The sequence below is a fragment of the Lepidochelys kempii genome, chromosome 1 (assembly GCF_965140285.1).
Source record: "Lepidochelys kempii isolate rLepKem1 chromosome 1, rLepKem1.hap1, whole genome shotgun sequence".
Lineage (NCBI taxonomy): Eukaryota > Metazoa > Chordata > Testudines > Cheloniidae > Lepidochelys > Lepidochelys kempii.
This window is the reverse complement of record NC_136380.1, coordinates 125,955,241-125,965,289: the sequence shown is the minus strand read 5'-3', so window position 1 is coordinate 125,965,289 and position 10,049 is coordinate 125,955,241. Positions and strand designations below refer to the sequence as shown.

Sequence of the window (10,049 nt, the reverse complement as noted above, 5' to 3'; positions counted from 1 at the left end):
AAAAGGAATTTAGGCACTTAGGATGGGATTTTGGCTCCTAAGTACCCTAGTCTCTCTTGAAAATGAGATTTAGGAGCCTAAGTCACTTAGGTGCCTCTGAAAATTTTACTCTACTATTTTCCCTCTACGGTTTGTGCACTTGCTACGCTAGGGCAGAAAACATCTTAGAAGCTCCATTTCCTTTTACTACGTGGAAATGTTGTCAGGCTCACCATTTCTCTTGCAAGCTTCACATTCTCACTGTGAAACTAGTCAGCGGGAGAGCACAGCCATCAGACACCAAACAGATTTACTGGGAGACGAAGAAAGATTTTCTGAACTTAAAAAAAACGTGAGGGGTGTATCAAAACAGTCAACTTGCAAAGTGAGGAAACAACTAACCGTTGCAGAAATATGTGGTCATTTCCTGAGCCCTGTGCTCTGAGGAGTAACCAACATAAGATGTTTTCTAACAGACAATCTGTCATTTACGGGCTTTTCATGCTACGCCATACGCACTGGAGCAGGTAAGGACAACTTTTCACTTCCTTTTCATGCTCTTTTTTTAGAGTAGTTTTTCAGTAGGTGAAATATAGATTGGCTTATTTCCCTCCTCCCGCCATATTCTTTACTCATGGAAAGAGTCCAAAATGATCACTGAAAAATAATGAGCGATATATGTCTGCAGCACTGATGACTGGACAATTTAGAAATAAAATGATTATTTTATGGGTTAAAGTGACAGCATATTAGAAAAAGGTAACTTTGCAATCAGTCCAAATTATTGCAGCAGGTACTGTAGTAGGACAAACAGCTAAGATGTTCAAATAATCTATTAGAATAAAGGGGCATCAAGTGTAAATTTTGCTTTTAGTAAGAAGAACTGTGAAAGATGTAAAGAACTCCAAGTGACATCATAAAAGCAGAGAATCAGCTTCTAGTCTTTGATAGAAACCCAAATGAATAAACTTTGTACCCAATTTCTTTGTAAATCTGGACTAGATATGTATCTTTAACCTTTGCAGAGTTGCGATTTATAGTCATTCTGAGACTGCGCGGGCAAAACATTTGCAGTGAAGTTTACAGCATGAGCACATGCACACAATAAGAATCATAAATATGCAGTCAGACCATAAAAAGATATAATTTCACACGGGCTTTTGGTGACTGCCTCACAGCATAAAAGCAGAACTCTGACAGACTAGCACCAGATGGAAGTCTTCTTGTAGCACAGTGCACTTTTGCATGTTGTATTTGTTGTCTTTCGCAATATACTATTTCTATATGAAAGGTTTTCCACATTTCAAAAAAAGTTATTTGTAGGGCACTTATAATAATTGCATGATGCCACCAGCCTATCACTATTCCATGATTCCTGGAAATGTTCAACTATTGTAGGCCAATGTTTTAAAAGGACCTGCCCTGCCCACAATCAGTTGTAGCATTAGACATTGACCTGACTGTGCCTGCCTTTTCGAATGAGCACCTTCTGGATTTTATAAATGGAAAAAATACCTACATAGATTCTAGATAAGAGGTTCAGAAGCCCCCATGTGAATTAGGAACATAAGTCCCATCAACTTTCAATGGGGTTCCTAAGACGCTTCTATCTTAAGTACTTATTCAACCCCCTTGTTGTAGAATCTGAGCACCGCACAGTGTTTAATGTATTGACCTCACAGCATTCCAGTGAGGAAGGGAAGTGCTATTATCCTCATCAGACAGACAGGAAACAGAGCTCAGAGGGTATGTCTACACCAGTGGTCCCCAAACTTTTTACCTCACACCCCTCTTTACCCCTGAAGCCAGGGCCGTGAGCAGGGCTGCGGCTCCAGAAGGCAGACATGGGTAAGGGGGGCAAGGCTGGGGCCACAGCTGAAGGCAGGACCAGGAGTGGAGCCTTGGCCAGGGGCCAAGGCCAGCAGCCCGGGCCACAGGCATGGGGGTGGCAGTCGGGGCCGGGGGCAGAGCCTTGGGCGCAGGACTAGCAGTAGGGCTCTGGGCACAGAGCCCTGGACACGGGGCCGGCAGCTGGGGTCCTAGGTGCGGGGCCGGGAGCAGGGCCACAGGTGCGGGGCCAGCAGCTGGGGCCAGCAGCTAAGGCTGGGGCCAGGAACGAGGCTGGGTGGTGCTCCCTCTCCACCACAGCACCAGCTGTGCCCCCCTACAGTTTCTCTGCGCCCCCCTAGGTGGGCACGGCCCACAGTTTGGGGACCTCTGGTCTACACTGCAGCTAGGAGCAAACCTCCCAGCCTGGGTACACAGACTTGTGTTAGCCGGGCTCATGCTAGTGCTCTAAAAATAGCTGTGTGGACATTGCAGTATCAGCGGAGGCTCAGGTTAGCCAACCAGCTCAAGCTCAACCTGGCCCTTGGGTCTGAGCTCAGGTGGCTAGCCTAAGCCTCTGTCATTGCCACAACATCCACACTGCTATTTCTGGCATGCGAGCATGAGCCCTCACCCACCGCAAATCTGTCTACCCGGTCTAGGAGGCTCAGTCTCAGCTGCAGTGTCAACACGCTGAGATAGGCTAAGTGACTTGCTCAAGGTCAAACAGGAAGTTGGTGGGGAGCCTGGAGCTGAATCCACATCTCCAGCTGCACCCTACACCTTTCTGCAGCGCTTTTCAAGATACTTCCAAGTATTTGTGACAATTTTACCTGGTATCATCTACACTTGCAATTAACTGTGCAGGCAATTTTGCTCTCAGCAAAGCTTGTAAGTGCAAAAATGAGAGGCCAAGTTGAGGGTCTTTAAAAATTTTGCCCAGAATATTCTTGGTCAGAATGAGTATTCTTGTCTGGTGCAGGAATATGGGTTGGAAGCAGGGGGGTGCAAACAAATTTAAATTCCACTCCTTTGGGGGACACATTCTGTGCCCCCACTGTGGCCCTGGGCCACAGGAGCTCAGTTCTTCCCGCTGTGGCCCCAGGGCTGGAGCACCTCACTCTCAACACTGGAACCCTAGGGCCAAAGGAACTTGTTCTCCCCGCCAGGGCCCCAGGGCTGCTGTCAATTACTGGGGGGGGGTGCCTCTGCTTGCCGCCCCCCACCCTTGTGCATGCCCCTGATTGGAAAGAGTACCAAAAGGAGAAAGGGGTAGGTTAGCTGTAGTGACAAAAATGGAAAGATTTATAAGAGAAATTGCCAGTGTGGTCTGCCCCCACCAATAAACCATGTGTGGGTAGGAGGGTGGGGAATCATAGAACCATAGGGTTAGAAGGGACCACAAGGGTCATCTAGTCTAACCTCCTGCCAAGATGAAGGATTTGTTGTGTCTAAGCCATCCAAGACAGATGGCTACCCAGCCTCCTTTTGAAAACCCCCAGTGAAGGAGCTTCCAAGACTTCTCTAGGCAGTTTGTTCCATTGTCCTACTGTTCTTACAGATAGGACGTTTTTCCTGAGATTTAATCTAAATCTGCTAGGCCATAGTTTGAACCCGTTGCTTCTTGTCCTGGCCTCTGTGGCAAGAGAGAACAATTTTTATCCATCTTTTTTATGGCAGCCTTTCAAATATTTGTAGATGGCTATCATGTCTCCCCCTTAATCTTCTTTTTCCAAACTAAACACACCCAGCCACCAGGCCCCAGCAATATCTCTTTGAGAAGCTCAGTTGTTAGGCTCATGAAGCAGGCCTCCCATGGTCTCTCTCTGGAGAACTTCCACTGGAACATGGGGAGCAGGGCTCCTATGGCCTCTCAGTGAGGATTTGCACCCTATGGTAGGCGAGAAGGGCTGTTAAAATAGCATAGTGGAGTTCCATGGCTACTATCTCTCAGTCATTCCGTATTCTTTGCTTTGCTTACAAATAAAAGGATGGTTTTAAACTGAAACGGAGGAGGCCAGGTTCCATTTCCTAGTACTACAGTTTTGATTCAATTTCGGAGCCTTCAGATTTGTTGCCATATTTTTTGTCTCCTGTTCTTTTGCCTTTGTCCAAAACTGTTTCATTCTGTTTAAGTACAGTTTTAAAATGCGGTTCTACTCCGAGAAGTGACTCTGTAAAAATGGCATCATGGGGTTCCAGGTTTATTGTGCCGCAATTAGCTCCAGAGCAAACGTGCTGGATTTACAAGTAAAAAGAAGCTTGTTTGTTTGTTCTGACCACCAGCCCTGAAAACTGCTTGGATTCTGAAAGTCAAGCTGGCTTGCTTTCTGGGTCATTTATTACATGAAGGAAGCCTGGTAGTAGCTTCATAGTTAGGACTGTGTTCTAAAAATGGACGTAAAATGAGCAATGCGCTCCAGTTTTTTTGCTAAAAGAAATTTCTCACAGGGTTAGATTTGAGGCCCTTTGAATTGTCTGTGTAGTTTTTGTCAGATTTTTCATACATTTTTAATGGGCAACCTTTGAGGCCTCTGGCTGAAAAACCTACTTTTCATTGTTGATGAATATTTCTTTTTAAAAAAGCCATCATCTACCTCCACAAAACTTGGTAATGAGGTGGGTCCTGCGCAGCTCATTAAAAAAAAGAAATGTTGGGTCAGCCATTATTTATTGTTATGACTGAAAGTTTATGCCCTATGCACATTGCTGATGGATGGGAGTAGAGCGCCCAGAAACTTAATGTATGGGGGCTAGGCACACAAACCCTTTTTCAATACAAGGCTACATTTTTCTATCATATTTTATCTTGTACCTGCTATGGATACATGTGCAGCTGCTGATGGACTCTTGATACTTCTACCACCACAGGCCCCCTTGCAGAATGCCCAATTAAGTACTGAAGTAATTAGAAAATTAACACACACAAAATCTTCACTGTGAAGCATTTAGAATTGCTACAGACACAAACCCACAAAAAAGCAGGCAAGTGAAACGGGAAGCCACCTAACAGTACATAGTCTGTAGGCCATTGTCACAGATCTGATACGGCACCTCCTCCAGGCCACCCAGCAGATTGCTGTGAAGGACTCAGCCCCTAGGTCCCCAGGGTGTATTAAGCTTCTGGAGTCTGAATGAAGCCCAGCCACTACCCCAATCTTGGGATCCCAAGGCACACCCTCAGAGTGCAACCCAGCATCTAACACTCCCTTCTGGGAGCTGGAACCCGCTGTCCAGCTGCCTAGCCCCTGGGCTCATTGCTGAACCTTCAGACTCCCCCCTACTTAAAAACATCCTCTCTCAGAACTCCACTCCAAGATGTGAGTCTTCTCATTTACAGTTCCCTCTCTCCGGAGGCACGTGGCAGTTGAGAGGAATATAACACAGAGAGACTTTGCTCAGCATTTAACACATTCTTGCTATTTTACTTAACAAAGCACAAGAGAGTATGGATCATTTAGAAAACAACAAAAACACCCTAACTGCAATGCCCCTCATTAGTTCACCATTCCCTTGGGAGTCCTTGGGGGACCATCTGGGCTCAGGAAGTCAGGCAAGCAGCGTTTTCCCTGCATCTTAAGGCTATATGAGCTCCCGTCAGCTTGAGCTGCTAAAAGTGGCCAAAGATCCCAAATACATCCACTGACCTCTCCCCAGACAAACTGGTTCTTCTGGGGAGGCACTATCCTATTCTCTAGAGTTATGACATTTCAGAGAGAAGCAAGCTAAGTCAACTAACTTCTATTGTTATTCTTTTGCCACCAGCCTTTGGAATTTCTGTCTAATATGGAGGCAAAGAGACAACAGAGAAGGCAAAAGGTTGCTCTGTAGCCTATAGAGCTAGCCTGCTTGCTTGCATATATGTCTTTTCTTATGAGTTGATCATTTGCCACATTATAGGGTTGCTATTGGTTTTATAATAGGGTTATCCGTTTGTATTAGAGTACTTTAACTGTAACTCAAGGAACCTACAGGCAACATCCTGTATGTTAAGCTAAAGCAAGTTAACATACATATGATCGAGACCTTTATCTTAGACAGGTGGTGACGAGCTAAAACATACAGTATATATGTGTGTGACCTTTCACATAGATAAGTGGGCAAGTCAAAGCAAGTTGGTGGTTAAGGCCACCCAAGTTCATGGACTTTTTCAGAGTTAACAGGTACATCACAAAGAACATAGAAATAACCAAAACAGGACAGAAACAACAGAGGTGAGGATGAGCTAATGGTCTCTAATAGTTACGAATATGTCTTAATACACATGAACATGCCAGCCCATAGAGAAAGTGTACCCTAACATTTTTGTGGGTGAGGAAGTTAACTTTGGACATGGAAGGAGGGCACTAAAGATCAGGCCCTATAATAGGGGCAACCCACCATGTTGGGGAAGTTCAGCTTGTTTATTGTTAGTTCGTCATTGTTAGTTCTTAATAGTTAGTTTTAAGTAAACTCTACATTAGTTTCTGTAGTCTTTCTATAGCTTTTAGCTCTAGCTTCTTCTATGGTCTTCATCTCTCATTCAAAACTTGAGGAACCTGGACCATTGAACTCTCTTGACATGCCAGGGGCAAGGCTGGTCCTTTGTCTCTTATCACCAGGTTTTCAAGGAAGGTGTGAGTATATTAATCGAGAAGTCTTTATAGTATATAGTACCATCTGTACTGCTAGAACAATATTATTGCTTTTGTAATTGGTTCTTTATTTGATTATTATTTGATTGCTATTCCATTACTTTTCCATTTATCTCAGTAATAGGCTTAAAGCTGCCTTTTGTTCTCAGTGTGAGTTTCCTAGTCAGACATCCCGATGGTCCCTGCAAATTCTGTGTAGCCTGATTCTGGGACAAGAACCTTATTATCTTCTGATCAGATTAATTGGTGAGGCTATAACCCATATTATCTAAGCAATATTATTAATCTCCCATCAAATGAGGCAACAGCACCTTCAAGATAGTTTGCAGTTTGGTAACGATACATAGAGAGTTCATAATCTTACACAGAATTCATGTGTTGTACAGACAGATTCCCAAAATGTCACATCCTCTACTCAGAAACACACACTTTACCCTTGCCACAAGTACTGTGCACCGCAGACCACATACCACAACCTTCCATCTGCCCACCTTGGGATGCCAGACTTCCACCCCTCTCTTCAACTCCCCTCCTGCACACACACAACCCTTGACTAAACACTTTGAACACAAACAACTACTGTAATGAAAACCCACATCTAGTAGCATTGGGGGGAAATAATCTGGAAAAGGGGTAGGTGCAAAAGAACAAGAGAGGGGAGTGCTTCTAAAAATCTGGCCTCGGTTGTGGGTGCTGAATAAGCACTTTTGGAAATCTGGCCCATAAATGGTTTTGAGCTAGCTAGCCCATTTGAAAACTATGATCGTGTTATCTGTGCTTGTGTGAACTGGGAAATATCTTGTATCAGGGGGTAGCCGTGTTAGTCTGTATCCACAAAAACAACAAGGAGTCCGGTGGCTCCTTAAAGACTAACAGATTTATTTGAGCATAAGCTTTTGTGGGTAAAAATCCCACTTCTTCAGATGCAAGAAGAAGTGGGGGTTTTACCCACGAAAGCTTATGCTCAAATAAATCTGTTAGCCTTTAAGGTGCCACTGGACCCCTCGTTGTTTTTGAGAAATGTCTTGAGATTTGATCATTTTGAAATATGATATTCTTAAAGTTGTTGTTGTTGTTTGGGTCTTTTTTGCAGCTCGTATGTGTACAGAAATTAAAATCTGTTACAGTGTGGAAGCACCAGCACTGACCAGGTGAAAATTCCCTAGGGAACTGCCTGTAAGTCTGACCAACGTTTTGCACTCATACGGTTGTGTTTTAAGATGAAAAGTGTTGTGTTTTGTAGCAGTCTGTTATTACCTAGATTGGGCAGCTCCGGTGACAGATGGAGTGAGAGAATGTTCAAGAGCACCTGATAGGTATATTGGGATGAAATTAAGAAAGGGCTCATTTAGGTTGAATGTCAGAAATAATTTCTAAATAATTAGTTCAATTAGACTGAAGAATAATCTCCCAGGCAGAAAGGAGGAAGCTCCATTGTTTGAAAGTAAACATTTAACACTCAACTGGACACAATCCTGTTCTCCCTGAGTCTACAATGGTGAAAAGTGTACTCAAATGAACCAACACCAATCCTCACCAAGAGGTGTGGAAAAACCTGCCAATTCTCATAGGTATAGGCTGCAATAGTAGTGGCACCTATAGTAAGGTAACCTATCATGTCCCATTATAAGATGCAGTATTCAGTTGCTTATAACTTTGCCAAATGCCAACCACTCAGACTGAAATCTTCCATGCCAGGTGTCTGCCTCTTGGGGAATATATTTTCGAAAATGTCAGCAGAAATGTTTCAGCCGTATCTCAGAACGAGGTTAGGGGAAAATACGTAGTTTAACATATTAGAAAATGTTTACAGTTGTTTTGCTGAGAGACTCTAGCACCTCTAAGCTTTGGAGCAGGGGCTTGAAATTTGCCAAGAGGTTCACTGTCGTGTCAGGGGCGTGCCTTTTTGCCAGTCCCACGAAAATCTGTCTGGATCTAGCCAAGTTATGCTCTTCCAAAAAGCACATTTCACACAAGCCCAGTAGAAGTTTGTCAGCTAAATTCTCCAGAGTCTACACTGCGCACACTCCATTCTAGGCTTCAGGGGACTCTGTGGCATTAGGCACGAACACATTTCGGGGAGGGCACTAGGAAATCTGAGATATAACTGGTTAGACTCAGCTCTCTGCAGTGAAGATGCTGAAGCCCCAGGTTGCGGCCCAGCTCCAGAAATTCTCAGCCTACGGTAACCAATCAGTGTAGATGCTCAAGCCCTCTGTTCTCTAACCCAGGGTCCACCAACTTGAGTTCCACTAATCCTGGGCTTCCATTACAGTGTTGACATACCCTGACAGCTGGAGATTCTCTCTCCTGTGTTCTCAGTATGTCTACATTGCAATAAAACACCCGCAGTAGGCCTGTGTCAGCTGACTCGGGTTCGTGGGTCTCAGACTGTGGGGCTATAAAATTGCAGTGTAGATATTTAGGCTCATGCTGGAGCCTAGGGAGCTAGGCAGCCATTCTGTGACAAATTCCAAGGTTTTTTTTTTCCCATTCCACTATGGAAAGATTTTTTTTTTCCAAACCTTGGATTCTTTTTATGGCATGGAAAAATCTTGTTCCTTATCAGCGCTAATTAAAAGAAATATTGAAAACTGATAGAATTCAAGTTTCAAGGAACCCACATAAAATGTCCCAATGCACAGCACAGCCCTAATTCATTACCTGACACCATCCATAAATATGCACTGAATGAGACAGCAGTCATGTAGAAAAAATAGTATGTGATCATAATTTGGCTCCCTTGTGTATGTGCATTAGAGGTTTCATGGGCAGCCCTAAACCTGGCATTTCCTAACTTCTGAGCACCTGACTCTGCAAACTTAATTTTCATTAAATATAGATATTTATATGTAATAGTTATAGAAGACAAGTGGACAAGGCAGTATCTGTGCTGCCAGAGTGACCTTGAACATGACCTAGGTTGGCAAGACCACACATGGGCCTGATTCAGCTGAAGTGAATGGGACTCTTTCCACTGACTTTAATGGGAGCTGGATTCATCCCCATGATAGTAGTATGAGTCTGTGGTAACCTGATTAATTATTGAGAGGCAACACAGACCCCAACCCTCACATGCCAATCTAGGCGCCAAGTGGAAAGCCAAGAGCCCTGGCACATGTCCACAATTCCCCACCACAATGATACCTTACAGAGGCACAGGAATCTGCTTACAGAAGTGCACCAAGGGCAAAATGGTGAGCAACAGCAGACAACTGCAAAGAATACTGCGATTTTCCAGGCTGATTGTAAAGAACTCAGGGAGCCATAGCACAGCTCGCATTGCAAGACACAGATAATACTATGGACAGGATGTAAGGGAATGGTTAGTAGTGGATGAATGAAACTGTGCAAGGTTCCAAAAGTCATTGAGAACATTTCACACAGTCTGTATGGTTAGTGATGTTACAATACTTAAATCTGTCACTCTAGGTTCGTTAGTGCCCACCAGTGAAATCAGTGTGGCATTTTGCCAACACAGAAGGAAAGGAAATAAAGAATCTACATTTTTAGAAGCAACCTCCCTATAGGTCACTTCAATGTTGATGACCACAAATGAGTAGTTGGTATCAATTTTACAGTCCACAGAAATACACAGCTCCTCAGAAT

The 10,049-nt window shown here is 44.0% G+C and overlaps 1 protein-coding gene across 5 annotated transcripts in view; it reads left to right on the top strand.

Moving 5' to 3' along the window:
* The first annotated feature begins 248 nt into the window (after positions 1 to 248).
* LOC140914930 (P2Y purinoceptor 8) overlaps positions 249 to 10,049 on the top strand; it is a 43,747-nt gene continuing 33,946 nt past the window's right edge. For 3 of the 5 annotated variants that reach the window (XM_073354041.2, XM_073354034.2, XM_073353995.2), the window contains exons 1-2: positions 249 to 506; positions 7,534 to 7,616. The gene's annotated coding sequence lies outside the window, so the exon portion shown is untranslated. Of the gene's footprint in view, positions 507 to 6,558; positions 6,687 to 7,533; positions 7,617 to 10,049 lie in introns of all 5 variants that reach the window. The other 2 variants (XM_073354005.2, XM_073354047.2) reach the window with 2 other exon arrangements.